We start from the raw sequence: 9791 nt of genomic DNA, 5'->3' as shown, positions 1-9791 counted from the left end.
CTTTCTTTGCCTGCATGGCTTGACTTCCAAAAATTATTGTCCGCAGATTTTCAACAAAATTAGGCTAATTTATCTTAAAATAATAGGGTGATCTCAATGATTAAATAATTAGATAAAATCAGGCATTTTAATTAAGATTATGAACTTGAATGCATGAATATAAATGCATAATTACGCAACTAGTCTCTAACATTTTGCTAGTCTCTAGAAAAATCATGGGAATGCAATCTAGGGTGGTGCCATATCAATTTCAATGAATGAACACACTTGCAACACAACCATACCATTTCACATACAGGAATATCACCAAAGTACACACAAGCTCATTCATACACAATTCACACAACTTTGACGAAAGTCACTCATGCAGTTTCATCATTTTATAGCCATTAAGAACAACATACTCATATAAAATTAACCAGCTATCACAATTGAGAGTTAATGTAGTCATATAAATTTGAGTATAAATAGGCAAAATATCGAGGCATGTGTAATGTGTATGACTCATTACACCTAGAATATCCATTGACACCTACATAATTGTCGCTTTGACTCAGCGTAATTGGTATACCCTCAAAAACGCTCAAAAAGGATGGGCTCACTCGTCATATATGAGGAGAAGTGTTGTGATCAAACATCCCACATATTTTAAGGAACAAACGCTAATTGTACGGAGTGGACTAGTTCGAAAAGGATCCAGATTATTTACAAGGTGTCTGGTCCTTCATCCTAGCATCTTCTCACCTACTCGCCATATCTAACCAAGACCACCCTACATCAACTTATTCACAAATCAGATGTGAATACATCAGAGGCATTAGGCGGGTGAAGAGTCTTCATATGTGAAGAACATGTGTCATGTCCCTGACTTTTGTTGTAGTTGTGTGGAGAAGTTAATAATTTTTCACCTCTTCTGGGGTATTTCTATTTCTCTTTTTCTTTCTTATGCTCATTTTTCAATTTCTTTCTTTTTATGGTTAGTTAAGACAATCATAACACTTATTTTATTTTTTTCATACCACCCACGTGCATTGAGCTAAAAAAAAGTCCATGAAATAAGTCTATTTTTTGTTGTGGCTTAGCCTTCACATCTTGAGTAGGCTACAAGATCTAGGTTTCTATCTCCCCACTAGATGTCACCCCTAGGCTAGCAAGTCAAAAACCAAGACTAGTGTACAAAGAATATCAATAAAAAAATAGGGAAAGTTGAGTTTAATGAACTCTGAGTTGACGTCCAAAACTTGAGAGAACTATAAATGGCTCAACAGTACCTCACAAGGTGTCAAAGTCGCCATGGACACTCTCTCAGTGTTCACAAGGAATTGTAAGTGCCACAAGTCACATGAATGTATACTTTTTAAGCCTCAATAGATACCATGTAGATACAAGATTTTATATTGCTAGATTAACACAAACGAACTACCAATCAACCTTCAATAATTTACAATTCCTAGTTTAGCCATATAAACAGAAACTACATATAATTGACCCAAGTGTGTACTCCTAGGTTATGTGCAAGTATGTGATAAGCATAAGTAGTGTCACTCATTGCCTAATCATCCATATTTTTTTTTCAATGTTATTCAAAGATGAGAAAGATCAAAGAAAAGAAAGAAACTTCCCTGGCTTTTTGGTGAAACGGTCGAGGAATTAAATTTTCAACTCTGTACTCATGCCAAATAAACCTACATCAAAAATCTAAATTATTCAAAAGTGAATAGATAAATAAATAAAGTGATAAAGATAAAATAAATAAACAAATGAAAACTCTTTGGGTTGCCTCCTATAAGCGCTTGTTTTAGCATCTCCAGCCAGACGTTTCAATCTTCATCAACCAGGATCTCCAAGAGGAATAAATGCACAGTTCCTCTCCTTTTGTTCTCCATAGTTGTGCTTCAATCTTTTACCATTAACTTTGAATATATTCCCTGTCTTGTCCTTTAAGTTTATTGCTCCGAAAGGGAAAACTCTATCAATTGTATAAGGACCTGTCCATCTTGACCTCAAGTTACTCGGGAAGAGTTTTAATCTTAAGTTGAAGAGTAGAACTTGTTGTCTTGGAGCAAACTCACCCCTAAGAATCTGTTCATCATGCTGCTTCTTCATCTGCTCTTTGTATATTTTTGCATTTTCATACGCATCACCTGAGAATGCATAGTGAAGATGCGCAGGGAATTGTTTCAACTCTGGAGATATAGGTTGCTGTATCTTTTCTTTAGAGGTTACAAATTTCATCCTTGCTACCATAGATTCTAGCCTCCCCACACGCTGCTATGCTATAATCTGCTGCAAGGATTGTTCTAGGTGATCAGCTGGTACATATTTTTGAAAGGCTTCTTCTACACCTTGCTGAATGACATCTACCCGAAAGCAAGTGCTTGGATTTTCTGGGAATCACATGTCTTGGTAGATGTTGAACATAACCTCTTCCTTGTCCACTCTCAATGTTAACTCACCCTTTTGAACATCAATTAAAGTCCTTCCAGTGGCTAGGAATGGTCGGCCAAGATTTAGTCGAACTTCTTGGTCTTCCTCCATATCTAACACCACAAAATCAGCAGGAAAAATGAAGTTGTCCACCTTTACCAATACGTCTTCTATGATTCCGTGTGGATACTTGATGGATTGGTCTACTAGTTGCAAAGAAATGCTTGTTTGTTTCATCTCTCAAAGTCCCAATTTCCTGTAAATAGAAAAATGGCATAAGATTAATGCTAGCACCAAGATCGCATAAAACTTTATCAAAAAATGAATTTCAAATAGTGCAAGGCAATGTAACACTCCCTGGATCTTTTAATTTTTGAGGTTATTTCTTTTGAAGAATAGCACTGCATTCCTCGGTAAGCTTCACTGTTTCGAACTCCACCAACCTTCTTTTCATGGAAATGATGTCCTTCAAGAATTAGACATAATTTGGCATTTGATCCAAGGCATCTGCAAAACGAATATTAATATGAATTTTCTTAGAAATATATGAAAAATTAGAAAATTGCTTATCTAGTTTTTGTTTTTGAAAACATTAAGGATAAGGAAGTCGAGTTAAGAGAATAGGAGGATTGTCTGGAAAGGAAATTGCTGGAGGTGTGTCCGTCTCTCTTGGTGTATCATCCACAATCTCCTCTTCTTCCCCTTTATTCATGCTTCGGCCATTTTTTTGTTGTTGTAGGTTTGGACATGGTTTCTTTTGCTGCCGACTTCTCAATTTCTCTTCCACTCCAAAGTGTGATGGCCTTGCATTGTTCCTTAGCATTCACTTCTCTGTTGCTAGGAAAAGTTCTTCTCTGTTGGATATTGATGGTCGTGACTAGTTTCCCAATTTACAATTCAAGATTCTTTATAGTGGCTCCTATATTGTTGCAATGAGTCTCAATGTCTTCCAACCGTGAATCAGTATTTTAAACCTTGCTTTTTTCTACTCAACAAATGATATCATGGCGGCCTCAAGGGACATCTTCTTCTCACCTTGATGACTATTAAGCCTTGGAGGCGGTTGCAGCACATTCCTTGTATTTCCATAAGACAAATTCTCATGATTTCAAAGCCCTAGATGGTAATATTTTGGCAAAGGATCACCTTAATTGCTGTAGTTCCCATTATTGATGTATTGAACCTGTTCTAGACTTGCACCATTGCTCAGATCTGTCCTACATGTAGCTGCCACATATTCTACACTTTGTGGTATCTTTTGGGTTTTCAAAACTAAAATCTGATGAGATAGAGAAGCAACTTGAGTAGAAAGTGTAGCAAATGACTCCAATTCATGAATCCCAACAACTTTCTTAGCCATAGTTCTTTCAGTTGGCTATTGATAGTTATATGAGGTCATTTCTTCCAAAAGAGCAGTAGCACCCTCAGGTGTCTTTGACATCAAAGTTCCCCAAGATGCAGCATCAACTAAAGTCCGAGTTTGCCCGTTTAACCCATTATAGAACATCTGAATTCGCAACCAATCTGGAAATCCATAATGTGGGCAGCATCGAATCAAATCCTTTTACTTTTCCTAAGCTTCATAGAGTGATTTAAAATCATGTTACTAGAATTGACCAATCTCAATCCTGAGTTGAGCTGCTTTTGCATGTGGGAAGAATTTAGCCAAAAAAATTTTTGCCATGTCTTGCCAACTAGTGATACTCTCTAGTTGTAGAGATTGTAGCCAACCTTTTGCTTTGTTCCTCAAAGAAAAAGGGAACAATCTCAGTCTAATGATGTCTTCAGTAACACCATTGATCTTCATAGTGTCACGGATCTCCAGAAACATCGCCAGATGAATATTGGGATCAACAAGTGGTGATCCACTGAATTGGGCTTGATGCACCGTGTTGATTAATGTGGGTTTGAGCTCAAAATTGTTGGCCTCAATGGCCTGGCGTCTGATACCCGAATAGTTGTCATTCACAACTAACCATACTGGTGCTAAATAAACTTGCATAAAAAATCTAAATTATTCAAAAGTGAATAGATAAATTAATTGATCTGCTGCAAGGATCGTTCTAGGTGATCAATTAGTACATATTTTTGAAAGGCTTTTTCTACACCTTGTTGAATGATATCTACCCGAAAGCAAGTGCTTGGATCTTCTGGGAATCTCATGTCTTGGTAGATGTTGAACATAACCTCTTATTTTTCCACTCTCAATGTTAAGTTACCCTTTGAACATCAATTAAAGTCCTTCCAATGTCCAAGAATGGTCAGCAAGGAAATAGTGGAACTTCTTTGTCTTCCTCCATATCTAACACCACAAAATCAGCAGGAAAAATGAAATTGTCCACCTTTACCAATACGTCTTCTATGATTTCACGCATATACATGATGGTTTGGTCTCCTAGTTGCAAAGAAATTCTTGTTTGTTTCATCTCTCCAAGTCCCAATTTCCTGTAAACCAAAAGTGGCATAAGATTAATGATAGCACCAATATAACATAAAAATTTATCAAAAAATGAATTTCTAATAGTGCAAGGCAATGTAAAACTCCCTAGATCTTTCAATTTTTGAGGTAATTTCTTTTCAAAGATAGCACTGCATTCCTCGGTAAGCTTCACTGTTTTAAACTCCTCCAACCTTATTTTCTTGGAAATGATGTCTTTTCGGAATTATACAGAATTTGGAATTTGTTCCAAGGCATCTGCAAAAAGGAATATTTATATGAATTTTCTTATAAATATCAAAAAACATAGAAAATTGCTTTTTTAATTTTTGTTTTTGAAAACGTTGAGGATAAGGAAGTGAAGTAGAGAGAATAGTAGAATTGTCTGGAAAGGAAATTTCTGGAGGCGTGTCCATCCTTCTTGTTGTATCATCCATGATCTCCTCTTCTTCCTCTTTATTCTTGCTTCGGCCATTATTTTTAGTTGTAGGTGTGGACGTGGTTTCTTTTGCTGGTGAATTCTTAATTTCTCTTCCACTCCTAAGTGTGATGGCGTTGCATTGTTCCTTAGGATTCACTTTTTGTTTCTAGAAAAAGTTCGTCTCTGTTGAATATTGATGGTTGTGACCAGTTGCCCAATTTGCATTTCAAGATTCTTCATAGTGGCTCCTATATTGTTGCAATGAATCTCAATGTCATCCAATCGTGAATCAGTTTTTTAAACCTTGCTTTTGTGTCCTCAAAAAATGATATCATGGCATCCTCAAGTGACATCTTCTTCTCTCCTTGATGATTATCAAGCCTTTGAGGAGGTTGCAGCACATTCCTTGTATTTCCATAAGACAAGATCTCATGATTTCGAAGCCCTAGATGGTAATATTGTGGCAAAGGATCACCCCAATAGTTGTAGTTCCGATTATTGATGTATTGAACCTGTTCTTGACTTGCTGCATTGCTCAGATTTGTTCTACTTGTAGCTGCCACATATTCTGCACTTTGTTGTATCCTTTGGGTTGTCAAAGCTGAAATCTGATGAGATAGAGAAGCAACTTGAACAGAAAGTGTAGAAAACGTCTCCAATTCATGAATCCCAGTAACTTTCTTTTCCATAGTTCTTTCTGTTGGCCATTGATAGTTCTTTGAGCTCTTTTCTTCCAAAAGAGCAGTAGCACCCTTGGGTGTCTTTGATATCAAAGTTCCCCCAAATGCAACATCAACTAAAGTTCGAGATTACCCATTTAACCCATCATAGAACATCTGAATTTGCAACAAATTCGGCAATCTATGTTGTGGGCAGCATTGAATCAAATCCTTTTACCTATCCCAAGCTTCATAGAGTGATTTAAAATCGTGTTGCTTGAATTGACCAATCTCACTCCTGAGTTGAGCTGTTTTTGCAGGTGGGAAGAATTTAGCTAGAAATTTTTTAGCCATGTCCTATAACTTAGTGATACTTTCCGGTTGTAGAGACTATAGTCAACCTCTTGCTTTGTCTCTCAAAGAAAAAGGGAACAATCTCAGTCTAATGGTGTTTTCAGTAACACCATTGATCTTCACAGTGTCGTAGATCTCTAGAAACATTGCCAGATGGATATTGGGATCATCAACTGGTGATCCACTGAATTGGGCTTGTTGCACCCTGCTGATTAATGTGGGTTTGAGCTCAAAATTGTTGACATTAATGGGCTAGCATCTGATACCCGAATAGTGGACATTCACAACTGGCTGTACATAGTCCTTCAAGGTGCACGGCTGCACATTATCTTGTCCTTTCTCCATAGCTAGTACCCTCTTCTTCTTTCTTAGTGCTATGAGAGTTCTTTCAATCTCCGCCTAAAAAGGAATAATGTCACGGGTTCTTGCACGGCGCATCCAACATCAAAAACACCTGAAATAAAGAAGACAAAAATAATAATAAAAATTAATAAAATAAAATAGAAAGAAATAAAATAAAAAAATATATATAAATAAAATTCTAAATTAAAATCAAGATTACTTTGTATCGATATTGACAAAAATAAGAAAAACTCACTCCTCGGCAACGGCGCCAAAAACTTGATTGGTGCAAAACTGCAAGTGCACAGTATCGTAGTTTTATAATATAGTGATGTGAAGAGTATCGTTTTCAGGGATTGATGTCTTAATTTTTCTAAGTACCGAAATTGTACAAATCCTAACTTTATTTAGAAAGATTAATAAGTTTGGAATGCAAAATTGAAATAAGGCTACTTTAAATAAACTATTCAATGAAAAATAAAACTGGTTGCCACGTATCAAATTAATGAGGGTGAAAACTTCTAGGAAACCAATTTCACCTAATTTTGCACTATGTTTTACTCATCTAGCTAATTCGATTTCATTTTCTCTGTTTGTTAGAAAATCTCTAATTTTTCCAAAAGCCTTTTTCGATAGTCAATCAGAACATATTCTTGTTTATTATTTAACATAAGAGTATGCAAATTAATAACGCAAAAATGCAATAAAACTGACGATTTTATTTAACTCTACGTAAGTTCATACAAGTCTTTCGATCTCTATATTCACCTACGCTGAATTATCCAAGATCTATCCTATAATTCCCCATTTCGGTAGCAAATCAGAAGATCAACATCATCTAATTAATGTCCAAAAGCATTAAGCGCAGAATAACTCAAACAAACATTAAGGAAAACTACTTCACATTAGCATCATAGAGCAAGCATAGTTTAAAACTGGCAACATCGTTTTCCTAGAATACAAAAATTAGCTCTTTCCGAAAATTAAATCCAAAAAAAAATATTTCACCATGTTTGTTTTTATTTGGAGAGTAGAAGATAAAACAACACCCACAGTATTGTCATCGCGCATCACGAACATCCCGAACACCGTCGTTGTTCGCCGCTTTTTGGTTTCTAAAAAGATTTTATTTTTCTGTGCCGCTGCTTTCCTTTACCACTGTTTGTGTTGACCTTCTTCCCCACAATCTCCCAAAAAGAATCTAAGACAAGTCCCCCTGCTACGACTTCCTGTATGTGGCCTCCCCAAAAAAGAATAGTTAAAAAAAAAATCCAGCGTGTGTGAGAATTCACCACCAAAAGAATCCTCCTGTCCGTGCGCCCCACCTTCAGTCCCAGAGAAAAATCTCTATGTGTGTGATGAGGCCTCCTCTATACAAAATGTGAAACCCTTCTGTGTCTTCTATATTTTCCTTATCCGCGGCACCCACCAAGAAAACCTAATTGGCCTCCTTTTTCATTGACTTTTCAAAATCCTCCTTTTCTTCCCTTTCTTTTCTCTTTTATTTGTGTTTCTTTGTGTTTTCTCCCCCTCCTATCCATGTGCATCTCACCCAGCGCCGCACCAAGAGGACTCGGCTGCATGGCTGGGTCACATCATATTTTATATTTTGTTTATTTTTTTTTCTTTTTTTTTTCAAAAGTGCACGGTCTGCCGTCTACTTTCATGCCCTATTTAGACCCTCCTACAACCCGTAACTCTAAAATCGTAAAACATGAAAATTGTAGAAATTTTCCTTGGCTTTCCACATAATTTTGAAATATCTCGATCGGAGCTCGAACAAGAATGTTACGCCCAGATTATGAAGTAATGCTGAAATAATCCATAAAAACAGCGTATGGTAATTTCATGTCCGATTTTGACCTTGATGTAGCCAGTATTTCTCAAAATGCAAAACATGAAAGTTGTAGAGGTTTATCTTAGCTTTCTATATCATCTTGAATAATTGGAATTAGAGGTCAGATGAGGGAATTAGGCATAGATTTATAAATAGTGTCGAAAACAACCTTTCTTTGTGTGCATGGCTTTGCTTCCAAAAATTATCCTGCAATAATAAAATATGAGTGTCCGCAGATTTTCAACAAAAGTAGACTAATTTATCTTAAAATTATAGGGTGAGGTCGATGATTAAAACATTAGATAAAATCGGGCATTTTAATTAAGACTATGATCTTGAATGCATGAATTTAAATGCATAACTATGCAACTATGGTGCGTTATCACAACCCCCAGCGAGTGTTTTGCTAGTTTTTAGAAAATAATGGGAATGTAATCTAGGGTGGTGCCATATCAATTTCAATGAATGAACGCACATGCAACATAATCATACCATTTCACACACAGGAATATCACCAAAGTACACACAAGCTCATTCAAACACAATTCACACAAATTTGACGTAAGTCACTCTTGCATTATATAGCCATTAAGAACACTATAGTCATATAAAATTAACCAGCAATCACAATTGAGAGTTAATGCAGTCATACAAATTTGAATATAAATAGGCAAAATCTCGAGACATGTGTAATGTGTACGACTCATTACACCCAGGATATCCATGGACACCTATAGAACTGTCGCTTTGATTTGGCCTAATTGGTAAACCCTCAAAAACACTCAAAAAGGATGGGTTCACTCGTCATATGTGAGGAGAAGTGTCATGATCAAACATCCCACATTTTGTAAGGAACAAATGCTAAATGTACGGAGTGGACTAGTATGAAAAGGATCCAGCCTACTTCCGAGGTGTCGGGTCCTTCGCCCTAACATCTTCTCACCTACTCGTCATATCCAACCAAGACCACCCTAGATTAGCTTATTCACAAACTAGATGTGAATACATTTGAGGCATTAGGCCGGTGAAGAGTCTTCATATGTAGAGAACATATGTCGTGTCCCAAACTTTTGTTGTAGTTGTGTGGAGCAGGTATTAATTTCTCACCTCTTCTGGGGTATTTCTTTTTCTCTTTTTTTTTCTTCTACTCGTTTTTCAATTTCTTTCTTTTTATGGTCAGTATAAGACAATCATAACACTTCTTTTATTGTTTTCATACCACCCATGTGCATTGAGCTAGAACAAAAGTCCATGAAACAAGTCTACTTTTAGTGGTGGCTCAGCCCTTACATCTTGAGTAGGCTACAAGATCTA

General features: G+C 36.4%; 1 non-coding gene across 1 annotated transcript; it reads left to right on the top strand.

Annotated features, from left to right (window-relative positions):
* The first annotated feature begins 6143 nt into the window (after positions 1-6143).
* On the top strand, positions 6144-6250 carry LOC131159039 (small nucleolar RNA R71). The gene has a single exon (XR_009137654.1). It is a non-coding gene; the product is annotated as a small nucleolar RNA R71 (small nucleolar RNA).
* Positions 6251-9791: the final 3541 nt, after the last annotated feature.

This window comes from Malania oleifera, chromosome 6 (assembly GCF_029873635.1).
Source record: "Malania oleifera isolate guangnan ecotype guangnan chromosome 6, ASM2987363v1, whole genome shotgun sequence".
Classification (NCBI taxonomy): domain Eukaryota; kingdom Viridiplantae; phylum Streptophyta; class Magnoliopsida; order Santalales; family Ximeniaceae; genus Malania; species Malania oleifera.
Note: the sequence above shows the minus strand (reverse complement) of the source record. Positions and strands in the feature narration are given on the sequence as shown.